Below are 15,148 nucleotides of genomic sequence, written 5' to 3' on the forward strand. Positions count from 1 at the left end.
ATGGAGCTGTAGATTGACCAACATCTTGAGACCATCTGGAAACGCAGGTGAAGTCAGAACACGATGGCCCAATGACATAAGAGCGGAATTTGACGTGCCCTGCTTTTCCTCAACCAGGGCTGAAGGGAAAACTCCGTACTCCTCTTTAGAGCATTTGAGATCATTTGCATGCCCCCTTGTGTTTAACCATCTCACCTTGGCTTGCGCGGGGAAAGAGATGGTTTTGAAACACAAAACAGCAACAAAAGTGTTTTGATTTTTTTTGGTCAATGCCTTTCCATAATCCTAACAATACAGACTTCTTTTCCTTTCGGAGTATCTTTATCCATTAGTTTCCAGGTGGGCTGCAGAGTGGTGTTATACGAAACTCTAAATACGAGACATCAATATCAGATATTCGGTTTCAGACAGAATTTGCTGAACATCACAATTCAGATATGGGTGTGCTTAGGAATAGAGAATGGAAATGAACCTGGGAAATAAAGTCGGAAACAAATTATTTTCAAAAATAGCAGAATTTGGGCCTGCAGTGAAAATGTTTACTGTCTGGGATTACTTTAGGTTCTTAGCTATGGCAAATCTGGTAATCTGAAAATACCTTCAAAGAGATCGCCAAGATTAGGATGAACACAGGAGAAAGGTCTGTGGGTTTCAGATTGGGCACATGGTCAAAGGAACAGTCAGGCTGCTCCGAGGCTGGTGAAAAACAAACAGAAGTCTGAGTGTAGGAAGCAGGGGACGTAAAGAACTGATCTTCACGCAATCGGAATCTGCTCTGTTTTTTATGGCAAAGCAAGTCGGCCCTCTGTGGACTTTCTAAACCAAATGAGTTATGGTCTCGAATAGTAATGTGGTATTGCTAATGATTTCATTGCTGACCACAGCTGTTGGCAGTAAGGCTGGCTCTATCATTTCATTTCTGATATATTTTTGAAGCGCTTTGCTTATTAAATTAGTTGACTTCTTTTTACATACTGTTCAAGCTAGAGCTGTCAAATAATGGACTTGGGGTCACAGGTAGTACAAGTTAAGGTTTGTGGGTTTATGCTCTTTTTTGCTTCCATTACTAAAGGAGTTAACTGGAAATTCCAACACCATTTTTAGAGACAACACCCATGGAAATGGATATGGACAACCAAAATGGAAAAATCAAAGCAAAGCCAGCATCTTTGCATCGTATTCAGGTGTTCGGCAATATGAACGATCACGGAGGGTTCAACATTTGAGGATTGGCAGATGGTCCATTTCAGAAGCTCGGCGCTGTGCAGCAGGCACAGACTGTCGCCTTTTGCTTGGCAGAGGTCCTTGCAACACATACCCAAGTATCTAGGGGGAAGGAACAGCAGGTCTGCTCTCATCCCCGAGGATTTGCGCTGAGTTCAGAGACATTCGGTGTACCCTGTTATACCTTCTAGGAGTACCTGCATTTAAAATCTCGCCCTTTTTCTGTAGGTGTTTACAGAGTTGTAAGAGAATGAAGGTTAATGGATTATGGCAGTTTATGGCAGTGGTAAAAGCAAACTTCTTATAGTAACTTATTTTTAAATTAATAAGGTCAGCATGTGGATGTAAGCGTTCTGGGTGCTTTTCCTTTAAGTGCTCAGATAAAATCGCTGATCTCTGTCCTGGGGCTGCATACTTTCCTTGGTTCATGCACAGTGCTTCAGTGAATTGAGCAAGTGCTCAATGTTTGGCAGAGTTCAGCTCTTCCTTGTGCAGTGTAACTGGGAGCAGTTTGGGCTTCTTCCAGTCCTTCTGGTCGTGTGCAGGTCACAGCACCGGCCATAATATGCCTGAACCAACAACCTGGTCAGCTCAACCCAGTGCCTTATTGTCACCCTGTGTCTCCTTTGTGTTGCATGCACAGTGCAAAAATGTGTAGATTTGAGTTTCCTCTGCCTGACTATAACTGACCTAAGGAAAGAAAAAAGGAGTGAGCAAAATCATGTTCTCTGTTATTTCTGTGCATCTTTACTGATTTTAATTATTTGGTCTGAATGAAAATGAGAATGGAACAATTTGCCTTGGGCCTGTACATGTCTCCATTATGTCTTAGTCACATGCTGAAAACATCCTTAAACCTACTCGTCAGTTTATGTATTGCTGGTCTGACTTTTAGAAATACAGCAGAAAATACAGGGAACCCTGGCTCTTATTAGAGGAGCAGTGCAACTTGCAAATATTTGATTGGTTCTCTTCTTGTCTAACTCTTCTGTGTAAAACTCATTTACTGTTTTTCCTTTTAAACTGCTAGCTGACCTTACATACGAATCCCAGCTGTGCATTAGCATTGCTTGGGGATGTGTTTGTATCTTTTGTCTAAAAATACCCAGCCGGTAGGATTCATGATCCATGAAAGCTAATTGAAACAATTTCTCTTCAAGTTTTGGCAAGCGAAGCATGCATTATAAGCATTAATATCTATAAATTGAATTGTTAATGAATCTAGACACTAATAATGAATGCAATTTTGCAGGCTTAACTAGAAACACTAAAATTATCAGGATCTGGAACAGAATTTTCAATCATTTTTGCTTATTAAATAGTAAAGCTATGCTTTTAATAAGCTAATCATTTTTATTTGACCCCATAGGAGTAGCTCAGCTGATTAGAAACAGGTTTCTAAGTGCAAAACAATGTTGTTTTTCTCTCACTGTTTTAACCACCACAGTGCTGAAATTTCAGATCAGATACTTATCTGCCATTGTGAGTATGGCATGAATGCTTAATCTGCATTCCTTGGAAGGAATTCACAGTAGAACCTATTTATGTCCCACCTAATGGGAGAGTATTGCACATGGATGAATGGTGTGTGCAATCTGCTAGAAACAGTTGCAGCTTTTTTGAAATATTGTTTGTGCACAAAAATATAAAGAGACTGCTATTCAGTCTTTGTTGCATCCAGAAACAGAAGAGTCTCTCTTGCTCAGATAAACAACAACCCATTTCTTCCTTCTTCACTGGGGACGTGTGGGATGGCGGAGAGGCTTGTGATGTGTGCACTTGTGATGAGCGCGCTTGGTTTGGTAAAGTGGCAAGAAAAGAAACACCAGCAGATGGAATCAAACAGCACAGCTCTGCATTCCCAAATTCTCCACCAAAATAATGGGAAACGAGTGGTATCCCATAATTTAAAATTCAGGCAATTCAATTAATACTGAAGGAAATCTAGGAATATCCGTTGAACTGCAGAGGACTGCATGCAGTAGTTCTGAGTACGGAGCCTTAAATCAGCAGGTCAGCGCTTTTCCCAGGTACCCAGAGGGCTGCGTTTGTTCGTTTACTTCTTGGGCTTTCCTGCCTGTAACTTTGTCCACGTGCACTGGGGCATCATTGCTGCCTCCAGTTCTTGGTGGTGAAACCATGAATGATTTCCACGAGGCTCCTAACCTGGACAGATATTTTTGGTGCTCTTATAGCTGTTACAGTCAGTAACTGTAAGTATGGGGTGTGGTGTGCAGAAGGGCATTAATGTGCAGAAGCAGCTCAGGGCTGAATCTCAAGGCCACTCGTTTTCATCATGGATATCTATATGAAGTGAAATCTCTGGGATCATGGGCAGGGACGCCTATGCCCCCCTCCCCCCCCCCCCCCCATATTTGTAAGTTCCCATTGGGTGATATGGCAACAGAGATGAGGGAGATGAGACTTGATCAGCCATGCCACACCGATTGCACCCAGCGTGTGATGGCATGTTGAGTTGTGGTGTGCTCTGTTTGCAGAACAGAACCTCCCATGGCTGGTGCTGCTGATGGCTCCAAGGAGAAGCCCATATCTGTGCAGGAGGCCTTGCCCACTGCCTCGACCACCTGCAGGTTTCTCACATCTCGTGTTTAAAGTGTAGATGGAGACAGACACAAACTTATTTAGCTTCTGCCTTGGGCTTTGGTTCCTAATTTACTGGAGGGCGTGAAAGAGGCAGCCAGTTTCTTAAAACTGACCAAAACTTTTCTTTTTCTTGATTTCAATACCAGCAGATTTGTGGAACAGATGAAGTTTTCTCCTGTATCTCCTGCAGGAAAGCAGTTCTGACTCACTACTCCTTTATTTCCTGTGGTCTTTTTGTTGAACTTCACTTACTTTTGAATTTCACTGAGTTATTTATTGAGGTAACTCTGGTCTTCATTGTGTTGCAATGTAGATCAACGCTTGTGTTGGTCCTTCAGCTGTTTGTTTTAAGTATAGAGTTTAATTTTAGCCAAATACAAATAACAGCTCAAATTTACTTCTGCAATTGCAAAATACTGGTTGCACAACTGCTGTCCTGTACTTCAGATGTCCACAAGAAAATCACTTGCCAATAATTTTTTCTATTTGTTTTGACTTAGTTCCAAAAAAAAAAAAAACCCACCCAACCCCAACACCTCAGGTCCTTTGTTATGGGCTGAAGGCAGTTTTGCTTGATGGGCCAAACCTTGCTCCTCTGTGGTGGCGCAATGCTGAGATGCATCAGACTGAATATGAAAATATCCAGAAGGTCTGCAACACTGAAACAAAACTCAACCTGGAGGAAACACCTATGAAGTGTTCGTGCCTCCATTTGCAAATGGAGCAAGTTCTGCAAATCAGTGAGAAATTAGATTAGCATAAATCAAGGCTAAGCGTAAGTGTAAAACTAAGCATAAACTGAGTGTAGCTTTAAATACGCTGCTTACCCAACTGCTTCAGCAGAGAAGTGTTTTGCAATATGGTTCTCCTCATCTTGAAACAACTGTTGGGAAACATTGGTGAGTTTTTTCTTTTGCAGAGGCATAGAATGCTGCCACGTGGTCACCTGATGTTGTCCACCTCCAGGGATGATCCTACAGTCTCTAACGGGACTGCAGGGACTTCTGACGGTGCATCTCATAGCGCTGAGTGTGCTGCTGAAAGGAAAGTTGTTCAGCTGAAGCTGTACTTTTTTGCAGGCTCTCTGCCTCCACAAAACCATCTGGTACTTTGCCAGGTCTCTCACACAGTGACCAAGAACTGTTCAGCAATTCATGTAAAGAATTTGCACTGAGAACTGCTTCAAAGATGGTAAAATACAGTCATTGTCAGGGTGCTACAGCGGCTCTGTGTGCATCCTAGAAACTGATACTTTTCCCTTACTGTAAATAGTTGAGTAGACAAGAACAGTAGTATAAATCAGTTAATGCAGTGAAGTTTTGCAGCCTCTCTTTCTTTCAAGAAGGCTGTTGTGTCAGATGCCAGACATCCTCCTCCTCCAGAAAAGTTTCTGTAACTCTGAGATGTCCCCTGGAGTCACTGCTGACACAGGTATGAGTTAGAGAACACTCAGCCTTCAGAGTTTGAGATGCAATTGTTTCAGTAATAAAAAAAAAAACCAACACCTTATTTAAAACAAGTGCTAGAGACTGAGGGCTTTGCCTGGCTTGTTTTTTTCCTTCTCTATAAACAGAAAAATCAATGGTCTTTGTTCTTTTCATTGGAGGAGGGGTGGGGAATTGTACGTTTTTCTCGCATGGGAGGGCTAATGGGATAATCTGGTCCACAGCACAATTTCAGCTGTGAGGGAGGCATCCCCATTTGATCTTTGCTAATGTAAATCTTCCATCTAGCCTTGCATGACACTGCTGGTGTGGAAAGTTCCAGGTTTGTAGCACTTCTGATCCATAGCTTTTCTGAGCATCTGTGAAAATCCATACTGCGCTATTTGAGCATGGTCAAAACAGGGGTATGATTTGGAAGACCTGGTGTTTTGACTTCCAAAGGGCTGTAGGAGTTGTAGCACAGCAATGGTTTGGTTGCACTGCTGTGATGGCTGCTGACAGGTACTGCCGCCTTTTGAAGTTACCACTTAGGCACCAACACAGAGAAAACAGAACAATGTGTGCGTGGAAAATTTAAGGTTAGGTGTTTTTTTCCTTGGCTTCAGGCCAGCAAGATCTGAAAATCTTCACTCTGGCTTCACATCTTTCCCAGAAATCATTTGTGTCCCGAGATCCTCGGGAGTGAGAGCAGATAGGACTGAGCTTGAGAGGCCCCTTCTATTCTTAGCTGTTCTGTGATTCATTGGGCATCCTTATCTTTGATCTTACAAAGATTTTGTCAGTCTGCCTCCTTTCCTTCTCTGCACTGCTGGGAAAACCTGAATATTTGGACCCAGGCTTCTTTTCAGGGACAATGACCAACGTTGTGCAACGACTCTTCTGCTTAGCAGCCATGGAAGAGCACGCTGTTGTTCTGCACGTCGTCCCACTTATGCTGGCTATCGGGCCGCAGCTTTTGAGTGTGCTGGGAGACAGCACGGACACTGCTCCTTGCTTTCCAAGGGCCTTCAGCTTGAAATTCCCATACTGGAATGTCTCCTAGGTCGCTTTCCAAAAGCATCATTTGCAGTCCTGGAACATTCACAGCCAGAAGCTCTCTTCTTTCTTCTAGAATTGGTTTCTTCACTTTTGGTAACTGCAAATTGTATCTAAAACATTGGAGCCAGAGATGTGCTTCGAACTTTCTTTCCTTTATGATTTCTTGACAGCATATTGGTGCTTTCTTCCCACTGCTCTTGCCCACCCTTGGCTCCAAGCAAGGATGTGCTTTTGCTAGCAGACCGTTTTTTCAGTTTAGCCAATATCAGAACTGACTCTATGTTTTGCAGTCTGCACTTCTTTCTTGATTCAGGACTTACAGTCTGTTCTTTTGCAATGTGGTAATGAGATCTGGGATAATAATGTCAAGCTGTATCTAAACAATTGGATTAAAGGAAGCCCTTGGAAGAGGACAAAGGTTGATGTAACATTGGATCACGTGGCCAATTGCGAGCCAATTCCCTGGGGACAAAGTTTTCACTCCTGGCAGGGCTTAGCAGCAAGCTTTCAGCTTCTTTCATCATCAGCATTTTGCATCCAATGTTTTAAAATGTTTGGAAAATACAGCTTAATGGAGATTGAAGGTGTTATCATTAATTGGACTAACTTAAAAAATTAATATTGAAAAGCTCTTTTAGTTTTGTTGTTATTGACCTGATGCTGAGAACAGCCTGTGCTATTCTAGAGGAGAGGAGAAGATGATGTATTTTGCTTTGGATGTTTGTGCTTTGTTTTCCAAATTTTGGGAGGACGGAAGAGATTGCATTAATAGACAAAACTGAGGAAAAATACTGGGAATAAAATGGGGAAAGATTCTGTAATTCTGTAGCTGCTACTAACAAACAAACAAAAATGTCTGAGTGCAAATAGAAAATATTTCCTAAGCTGTTTCTTCATGTTGACCTGCCTTTGTTGCTTGTTTCCTCACAGACACAGCTGTGTAAGGTCTGTAGTCAACCCACAGGTGTTGGTAACAGCACTGTCAGGCCCCTCTGCCTCCACCCCGTGTTTGAAGTGTTTTCTGTGCCATTAATGCTGCAGAAGCTCTGCTCGTTGTTACAATTGTAATGCTTGCCTTTCAGAACAAGACCGTGGTAATGGCAAGTGAGAACGGACATCTGTTTGTCAAATTTAAAGTCAGGGAAAGTTTGAAAGTTGGGCAGACCTCTGCTTCTCTTTAGTGAGATTTTCTTTCTAACCACAGCTAATTACATTTAGAAAGCAACTACCGTACTGGTTGGTATTGCAACTGCTTGCTTTGACCTCAAAACAGTAACTTTTGTTCTTGCCTTTCTCTCTCACTTTTCTCCTTGCAAAATTAACATTAGGTAAGAGTGAGGTAGATTCTTTCATAGCTTATTCATTAGCAGCAGCAATGTTGTTAATTGCATTTTGATTGCAGAGACTGCATTACAAGTGGCCAGAAAACACTGGATTTGTTTCAGAATTTCATAGGTAGAAGGCGAGAAAATCCTCTTTGTGTTTGTAGGTGAAGCAAATTTACTCTGGAGATCCTTGAGGCAAAATGAACCACAGCTGTGATGTTTTTCATTGCAGCATTGATTTCAATGTACAAATCTTATTGAGGGGAAATAACACAGGCGCTTCTTGGAGGACTCCATTCTCTATTTTTGGCACGCATCTCTCAGCTTTGCTTGCTGATTTTTTTGGTTTTATTTACATTCGTCTTTGACTAAACTTCTCTAAAATAAAAACATAAAAAGATGTATCTCTCAGGAGGAGCCCTTAACTAATTCTCGGTGCCTTCTTGCACATCAGCACTGCCGGTTTGAAGCCTGGTGAAGCCTCCAAACCATCCCTGATCCGTGCTCAGCTGCAATGGAGATGCACAACTTGATATTCATCTGAATTGCTGAATCTGCACTGCATTTCTTTCATGTTCTTTCGTTCTTTTTCAAGCGCATATCGGATTCATGTCAGTCCCTTGGCTGTGTTCAGCACTGGAAGTGTTTCTGATGACCAAATTTTTCTCCCGGTGTCCATATCGAACTCCCTCCGGTCTCCTTTGTGATTTCCTCTGAAGAAGTCAGTTTACACATGTTCCTTTGGGCTTTTTGCATCAACACTTGGTAAGTACTGTGTGTTGATAAAACATGTTGGCACATTCTTGAAGAATCCCTGAAAGCACACTGCACACATTTCATTGTATAGAAATGGACAAACCACGCTTAAGATGATCTTAAGCAGTGCAGACCCTTCCCAGCCCTGATTTCATTGGAATTTAGTGAACGCTTAAATGTCTGATGAGGAATTTGAGATGGAAGATGTGACGATGACTTTTTATCCAAGTTTAAGGTTAAGTGCTGGTATTCATCTTGTCCTTGGTAATCAAAATGATTTTTTTTTCTCTTCCAAGTTTGTATTGGTAGGATCCTTTGGGTAATTTCTCAGAAGAATAAAATGAAGGTAGAACATTACAATTAATCTACTTTGGAATATTTGCAAAGGATGAGTGAAAAGGGAGGAAACTGCAGCTCTTCGCAAGTAATGTGGGGTTTGAGCAGAGGAAAAGCGCCTCTGGATTTGTTTTGAATATGAACAATTCTTGAATTCACTGTGCTGAATGTTCCAATGCATTTTTAGGAATGCAGCAACTACTGAAACAGAATTAGGTGCAAGAAATAATTTAAAAGGAAACAAATGCTAATATAAAGAAAACAGGTGTGGCAGAAATGCTGAGCCACAGCCTGAAGCAGTGATGGAGCACCTGGTGGGGAGGCGGGGGAGCTCAGGTGCGTGCAATGTACCCAAGTGATGGAAGGGCTGGAGCCAGGATCCACCTCTTCCCAGACCTCATTTAAGGGCTGGCAGTGGAGGCGTGGGTATTTCCCTGGAGATCCCTGTGTGCTTGAAGCCTTCTCAAGGTAGGCAGTTTTTCTTCCTTTGTGGCTGTGGCTGCTGTGTTTGGCCTTGTTCTCGTTTGCTGTAGTGTAGGATTGCGCCACTCTGCTGTTTCTGCTGTGCTTTCCATCACGTTGTAACCTTACAGCATTGCAACAGGCAGGAAATGTCGTAAGCACGTTACAGCTGTTTTGTTTGATGCAAGGAGGTAGAGTAACTTAGGTTGGAACAGACCTTCAACCTGACCTACTGAGTCCCATTACTAAACCACATCCCCTAGTGCTACAGCCAATCTCTTCAGTCTGTCCTGGGATGGGGACTCCGCTTTCCTGGGCAGCCTGTTCCGATGCTTCCTAAACAGCTGCGCCCTGGCAGAATGTGAGGTGGTTCTATTGTTTCCTTTTGCTTACCAGGTGAGAAAAGAGACTGACATCCACCTCCCTACAGCCTCGTTTCAGGTAGTTAAACAGAGTGGCGGGCTCTGGCCCTCAGCCTTCTCTTCCAGACTAAGCCCAGTTCCCTTAGTCACCCTTCATAGGTCTTGTTTTATAGCTTCTTTACTGATTTTGTTTCTCTTCTCTGCATTTGATTGAGCATCTCAGTAATCCTTATTGTAGCGAGGGGGATGTAGGACAGGAGAAGTGATTGATGTAGCTCCAAGATTTGATGGTACAAAGGGACATTTACTTGCAACCATGCCAGGAATTAGGGCAAAAACCAGAATATTCAGGTTTATAGTGTAGAGGAGAGGGGCAGTAATAAAAATAAATAAATAAAAAAGTTCTTCAGAAAGCCAAAAAGAAAGAAGAAATGGCTTATATATTTGAGTGGGGAAAAGAGACAGAGTAACAAACCAGGAAAGAGTCAACTGGTAAGCTAAATTGGGTGAGCTATTAAATGATTTTGTAAATGTACCTACAAAGTGTAAATGGTATTAGTTCTTGCATTCGAGATGACAAAAGTGAATTCAGGTATCGCTGAGCAATGTGAAGACAGAAAATGTGTAAGGTTGATAACTACCAGTATAAGTAGCCATGTGGGGAAAATCTGCAGGTTAAGGAAAAAAAGCCAATATAAAGGAAAAAATGATGGAGTACTTGGTGTGAGATTAGTAAAAATGGAACCCTGCAATATCATTTCTAGAATCATTTTTTCTGAGTAAAGATGCTTTTAAGGGCTGGAAGTAATGATTTATGAAGAAATGTGGAAATAATTAGATAAGTTTATCTTGGCGAAATAAATGAAGAGTGTTACACTTGTCCACAAGCATTTGAGGAGCATAAACAGAAACCATGGAGAAGAGTTGCTTGGGACAAGGCCTAAATAATGCCAATAAAATGTGTTGTGATCATGATACAAGAAGGAAAATGTGTCTCAGGTATCAGGTAATGTCCTCCTTTATTGAGATTTATTAGGCACACCATGACAGGAGTACGAAGTAAATGGTGAAAAGTCCATTCACTGAGTCAACTGAAATTGCATTACAGCATGTAGAACAGATCAGCCCTGAAAAAGAGACTGCAATATGCCTGATGTTTCACACTATGGTGAAACCGCAGCACAATGAAAATTTGTTGTAGTTTTATCTTGACTTCATTAATGCCCAGGTTCTGTCTTGGTGTGAGAATTCAGATTGCGGTCCCTGAGTCCCTCAGTGAGTGTGCCTTTGTTACACTGACCAGCTGAGAACCACCAGAGCTCTCAGATGAGGTTGTGTGTGAATCCCGTGGCACAAATTCTACGCCCATCTGCTTGTCCTTCCAGTTACTGTCCCCAGAACCAACCTGAGGAGAAATTGGGGCAGGATGATCTCGATGCTATTTCGCCTTGTAGTTCCCAGTTACTTTCTCAGAGACCTCCCAGATTCTGAGTCTTTCTTCAGAAGCCCAAGTGTTGAGTCTGGGTGCCTGGCACAGCTTCAGAAAACTCTGGCTCTGATTGTCTAGTGATAAAGCCTAAGTGGTAGACTTGGAATCGGTCCCATTCTTTTTCACCTTCAGCAACTTGCTTTCAGGAGTCAGTTGCTGCCAGAGCTGAAACAGACTGATGGTTTGGCATCTAGCACCAAGTGTTTCTTTGGCTCGATTCCATATCTTATATCATGCTCAGCACAAAAGAACTGAGTATTTATTGAGCCTCTCTCTCCACAGCTGGCTTCACCGCAGCTCTTGGGTCAGTAGTATTGTCATGACAGCAGGTTTTATTTAGATTTTATCAGAGAACGTGGCTACAGATGCATTTCCCTGGATCCCTGTGCTCACTAGTACCAGCAAAGAATTTCTTTTTACCATTCCTGGAGGCAACTCCTCCATGATTCTCGAAGGAGTTTCATCTCCACAAGGAAATGAGCCTGGAACAGTACATGCCCTGATACAGACCTCAGTAGGAACATTGGTGCTGCTGCTTTGTGCTGCAGTGGTTGTAACGTACCTTCCGTTGTCTGTAATGGTGCTTATTTTTTCAGTGGTCTCTCTCTGCATGCTCTTCTGGAGAAGATGCAGTTGTTTTATCTTAGGTATCTCAGACCAAACAGCGCTTCCAAATGCAGCCGAAGTGAGCAGAAAGTTGTGAGTCTCATTAAAACTTTCTGGCAGTGCCCAGGCCAGCATCCTTGTATGAGAATACTGGGAATAGGTGAAGTACAACAGCTAGTTGACAAGGACTTTAAATTCCAGTTGACTTTTGCAGTGCAATTGTACATACGGTTGAGGCAATCTAGAGCTTCCACCAAAGATCCTGTGACGAAGTGCTGTGAAGCAAAAGGTTTTGATAATCTCACTCTATTTCTATCACAAAGTGTGGATGTCATCATCAATATTTTCTCTCCATGACTTGGATCCTTAGAAGATCTCCATGGACCGTTCTCAAGCAGCCCCCTTACCTCTAGCACTGCTACCTATGGAAGTCCCATCTTGGCTCAGGTGTTCGGGGACACAGTCTGTTGTGACAGATCCCACTTTCGATTGGCTTTCTCAGCAAGGCCTGGGGTGAGATGACAGGTTACTTTTTTAAGGTTTCCCAAACCACATCGGAGACTTGAGGATGTTCCTGACTGCCCTCCAGAGCGAGCTGCATGAGGCAGGTCTGAGCAGATGCCTTGTTGTCCTCCAGGGGTGGCACAGAGTATCTACTTACCTTGCCAGCTCACACTAGGATGGGTTAAATGCTTTGGGCTGCCGCAGCAATGTGAGTGCCCCGTCAAGGACAACAATAAGCATCCTTGGGAAGATGAGTTGTTGAAAGCTCTAAGTCCAAAAACCATTTCACTGTGCTCTGTTTCTGCAAAGAAGGGAATGCTGCTCGCGAGCAGCTCAGTCTTAGAACTGGTCTGAGTGTTTGGGCAACTGCAACATCCAGCTCCAGCAAAGGGGACAAAATGCAGGTAGCACTTCATCCCACGGCTGGTGCTGTGTTTTTGGCCATAGATGGCAGCTGCAGCCATATTCTGTTTGTGCAGAATGTTAATTTACAAGCCCGAAGTGTGGCTTCATGCTTGTGGCTCTGGGCTCCAACAGGTTTGTTTGGAGTGACATTGCCATGGGTCTGGTCAGCACGTGGCCTAATAGGGGATGGAATGTACTGAATAATAAGAAGTTATACCAATTTTTAAACCATCAGATCTCTGATTGGCATACGTAATCTGATATTTCTCTGAGGCTAATAACATAGCCAGATGTAGGCAGCTGTTTTTGCACAGAGCAAATGGAGCATACCTGTTGCCAAAGCTGTATGCTGTCAAATTTCAAGCTTTCATTCCCAATTAAGATGCTAAGGCTTTCCTTACCTGTGATAAGTCATTAAAAATCGTTCAATTACTCTCATTTTAAGCCCCTCCCCCCCGTTGTATTTTTTTTTTTTTTTTTTTAACTCAAGCTTACTTTACTGAAAGGCATCCTGTCTTGATTTGAAGATGTTAAAAGATGAAGAATCCTCCTTCCTTTGATAGGGTAGCTTTTTTAATATCTAATCATTCTCACTATAAAACTCTGTGCCTTATGTCTAATTTAAACTGGTCTGGCTTGAGCTTCTAGCAATTGGTTCTTGTTATGCCTTTCTCAGCTAGATTAAAGAGCCCTTTAGGACCTGGTATTTTCTCCCTTTGAAGGTACTTATACATCGTAATCAAGCCATCTCTTGATCTTTTTAATAAACTAAACAGATTGAGCTCCTTAAGTCTCTCATTCTGAGGCAGTTATTCCAGTTCTGAAATAATTTTTATGACTCTTCTCTGCACCATCTCCAATTTTCCAGTGTCCTTTTAAAAGTTCAGGCCCAGAAACATAGGCAGCTGGGGGATTTACAGTCACCTGTTTGTCCCTTTTCCCTAAATCCTGTATAGATAATCTTACTCCTGTGGTATGTTCATCACCTGTAGAGCTGTGGGGTTTGTCTGTTTTGTAATACTGGCTCCTTGAAACTATGACCATGACTGCCACTGAATCCAGGTGAATAAGAGGTGGCCCAAGACAGGTAGTGTAGCACCAAAACATGTGCTCTGTATCACTGCATCAGTCCCGATTTAGTTTTAACTACAATCTCATTTTATTTCATCTGAGAAATACAAGTGTGCAGTTTGTGTTCTGAATCTCCTGTCATGACTGGTTTTCTAGACTGCAAGCTGTTTAACTGTCACTCATTCTGGAGCTGTAGTGTATTGGAAAACCTGTGTCAGGGAGGGTCTTTTATTGGCTCTTTGGAACAGTGCTAACCAAGGAAATAGTGTTGTGTGTCACTGACAGCAGAAAACAACCTGAGAAGGCCAAAAGAAGTGCAACTCGGCAACCTTGCACGTGCAGGGTGTTCAGTTTTCAGACTGCTGTCTTTCAGAGAGACTGGGGGTCCTGCTGGTGCTCTGTGCACCCTTTGTCCATTGCACCTGTCCAGAATACCCTTGTCAGCTCCTCACAGGGATATTAGATTTGGGTGCTGAATTTCACTGTCATTTATTTTAATATAAATTAGATGTGGAACTCTGCTCTGCCTCATAGCCCTTCTTAAGCTTCCTCTCCCCATCGGTACTACTTATTCTAAACCGCTGGCTTTATAAAGCTGGGAACTTTGTGTACTCTATCTGTTGAATTCTACTTGTTGCCTTTTGATCTCCTTTCCAATTCCATCCTCGTTATTAATTGATTAGCTGTAGTTATCTTCTGCAGAGTGTGCCAAAACTGGAGACTTGATGGGGGGTACGTAGCGTTGACAATATTGGGCATTTTTCTGTTATATCAACTAACTCTCAGTCCGAGGTATCCATCCTTACAATTATTTGCAAGGTAGGCGCTGGCTATTGCCCTCATCTTAAGGTGGGGAGGAGAAGCGGAGGTGTGGGAAGCTTCAGTAGGTCGGGGCTTCAGCAGATCTTCTGAATCCGGGGTCGTCGTGCCTCCTCCGTTCTGTGTTGTTTTTTTTTTTTTAAAAAAAGTAAAGCGCGTTAGCTCTGAGAATCGCTTTTATCTTCCCTGTGCTTCCTTCAGAAGCCTTCCGTCCTTCTGGCTGCGCTGCAGCTGCCCAGCAATCACTGCACAAAGACTATTGGTTGGATCAGTTATTAAAGACTGAGGGAAGAAATAGGAACAATTACAACTTCGGTACTAAAAGAAGCGATTTCATTTCCTTTCTGAAGTCGCTGTGATTTTGTAGCACCACCTGGAATCCTCGGAGGACCCTGGCCGTTCTGTGCAGAGCGGGGCTCTGCGGGAGGAGCGCGCTCTCCCATTTTCCGTTCATCTGCCCTAACGGTTCGTTGTTTTTCGTTGTTGTTTTTGAATTAAACGGCAGAAGGGAAATAAAAGATCCTGCGAGCTGCGATGCTGTGCAAGCAGCCGGCTTTCGAGAGGCGCTCCGGGAGAGGCGCCGCACCAGAGCGAGAGGAGCACGGCGCCGAGCCCCGCGCCTTCCTGCACCGCTCCTTTCCCACCTCTGGCCGCACTTAGCAGTTCGCGCGCGGCTCCTCGCGCCGCCCCGCCGCCCCTCTT

General features: G+C 43.1%; 1 protein-coding gene across 25 annotated transcripts in view; it reads left to right on the top strand.

Moving 5' to 3' along the window:
• Positions 1-15,148, top strand: part of LOC122161872 (trichohyalin-like) — a 108,489-nt gene that overhangs the window by 13,514 nt on the left and 79,827 nt on the right. For 23 of the 25 annotated variants that reach the window (XR_006169323.1, XM_042821604.1, XM_042821607.1 and 20 more), the window contains exon 2: positions 8,232-8,401. The exons of 1 other annotated variant lie outside the window; for it this stretch is intronic. The gene's annotated coding sequence lies outside the window, so the exon portion shown is untranslated. Of the gene's footprint in view, positions 1-8,231; positions 8,402-9,473; positions 9,587-15,148 lie in introns of those variants that run through there. One more of the 25 variants, XM_042821586.1, reaches the window with a different exon arrangement.

Source organism: Centrocercus urophasianus, unplaced genomic scaffold, assembly GCF_019232065.1.
Source record: "Centrocercus urophasianus isolate 14NV4802_14NV808 unplaced genomic scaffold, USGS_Curo_1.0 seq_2, whole genome shotgun sequence".
NCBI classification, from domain to species: Eukaryota; Metazoa; Chordata; class Aves; order Galliformes; family Phasianidae; genus Centrocercus; species Centrocercus urophasianus.